Below are 2,528 nucleotides of genomic sequence, written 5' to 3' on the forward strand. Positions count from 1 at the left end.
GAAAAACACAACCGCCGGCTTGGCAGTAAGTGACACTGGGATTTGATGCCTTGTCTTCACTTGCTACCCTGGTGATATCCTACTTGTTCTCAGTCTACAAGAGTGAGAATACTCAAACATATCCATCTGTTATCCTGTAGGGCTTCCCGCTCACCTTCTTGGGTGATTTTGGATGCTCCGTTTCAGACATGTCCCGTGATGCTGGAGTCGGGGATTATAGAAACAATTACACAAACAAAGCAAAGGAGCACAACGCAGGCCTTATGGCCGAGGGGATGTACTCGCATGTCTTTGCTTGCAGTGCACTTAACACTTCATCTCCTGTTAAAACAGCAGAAGGGGAGTTTAATCCTGAACTATGATTATGTACAGGCCCTTGGTAGGGATGACGCACGTTTCAGACAGAAGTGAGACGCCATGCTTCAACAACTCTCCACTTACACCAAATTTCCAGTCCAAGCTAAGTTTTTGTCAGCCATGAAAGTCAGAGGTGGAATATTTTTGGCCCAGCACACTAAATAAACTCATCCATCCATCCATCCATCCATCCATCCATTATCCAAGCCGCTTATCCCAGCAGTCATTGGGCGGCAGGTGGGAAGACACCCTGGACAGGCCGCCAGGCCATCACAGGGCCGACACACACACACACACACACACACACACACACACACACACACACACACACACACACACACACACACACACACACACACACACACATGCATACCTAGGGACAAATTAGTACGGCCGATTCACCTGACCTGCATGTCTTTGGACTGCGGGAGGAAACCGGAGAACCCGGAGGGAACCCACGTCAACATGGGGAGAACATGCAAACTCCACACAGACGACGACCCAGGATGACCCCCAAGGTTGGGCTACCCTGGGGTTCGAACCCAGGATGTTCTTGCTGTGAGGCGACCGCGCTAACCACTGCGCCACCGTGCCGCCCTAAATGAACTCGTTCCTTAGATAATTTATTAGTACGGCACTGTTTCCTCAAAATATCACGTAATTTCTGTGCAATGATATGCATCTTAAATGAGTTTTTACAAAATGCAAATGTAACCAACTGGTTGGTAAAGGAGTATTAGTTTAGAATGTCTAAACATTAGTTTAGAATGTAAAGAAACTCATTTAAATCCTCGAAAATCCTCATCCTCACAATTATGGGGATGAGTATCTTCATCCTCATAATTGTGGGCATAATATGTACAGCTTGAAACTTTTCACCCGCTTGCTGGTAGGTGCAGGTGAAAGTTAGTCGGCATGTCGTTGACATTTATCCATGGTAAATCTTGCAGGCATCGTGAAAAATATGCCATTGTCAATAGCGCACACCAACAAACAGGAAACTGGTATGACCGCTGCAGTAGAAACCGGAAGTCGGTGGACTACAGTTATGCACAGGCTGTGTCTGCGGGTGGGAAGCCGGATATGGGTATGTGTCCTGGTCGCTGCACTAGCGCCTCCTCTGGTGGACCGGGGGGGGGCTGTTCAAGGGGGAGGGGGAGCTGGGGGGATAGCGTGATTCTCCCATGCGCTACGTCCCCCTGGCGAAACTCCACCCTGTCAGGTGGAAAGAAGCGGCTGGTGACTCCACATGTATCGGAGGAGGGGGTGGAGCAGTGACCGGGACGGCTCGGGAGAGTGGGGTAATTGGCTAAGTACAATTGGGGAGGAAAGGGGCAAATGAAAAAAAAATCTTAACTTCCTGTTTGCCAGTGTCCCTGTTTCTTCAAATTCACGGGCGAGCACTAGCTGGTGGTTGTGAGCTTAATTTCTATTGGCTACTGGGCCCTTCATCCGTTTCCATCTCTTCCTGTCTTCTGCATCTTCCTCTGTCACACCAGCCACCTGCATGTCCTCTCTCACCACATCCATAAACCTCCTCTTTGGCCTTCCTCTTTTCCTCTCCCCTGGCAGCTCCATATTCAGCATCCTTCTCCCAATATACCCAGCATCTCTCCTCCACACATGTCCAAACCATCTCAATCTTGTCTCTCTTATTTTGTCTCCAAACCGTCCAACCTGAGCTGTCCCTCTGATATACTCGTTCCTAATCCTGTCCTTCTTCGTTACTCCCAGTGAAAATCTTAGTATCTTCAACTCTGCCACCTCCAGCTCCGCCTCCTGTCTTTTTGTTAGTGCCACTTCTCCAGACCATATAACATAGCTGGTCTCACAACCATTTTGTAAACCTTCCCTTTAACTCTTGCTGGTACCCTTCTGTTGCAAATCACTCTTGACCCCAATTATTTAAACTCATATGCCTTCGTCACCTCTACTCCTTGCATCCTCACCATTCCACTGTCCTCCCTCTCATTCACGCATAGGTATTCTGTCTTGCTCCTACTGACTTTCATTCCTCTTCTCTCCAGTGCATACCTCCACCTCTCCAGGCTCTCCTCAACCTGCACCCTACTCTCACTACCGATCACAATGTCATCGGCAATCACAGTCCACAGAGACTCCTGGCTGATCTCGTCCGTCAACCTGTCCATCACCTTTGCAAACAAGAAAGG

Source organism: Lampris incognitus, chromosome 1 (genome assembly GCF_029633865.1).
Source record: "Lampris incognitus isolate fLamInc1 chromosome 1, fLamInc1.hap2, whole genome shotgun sequence".
In the NCBI taxonomy this organism is placed as follows: Eukaryota; Metazoa; Chordata; class Actinopteri; order Lampriformes; family Lampridae; genus Lampris; species Lampris incognitus.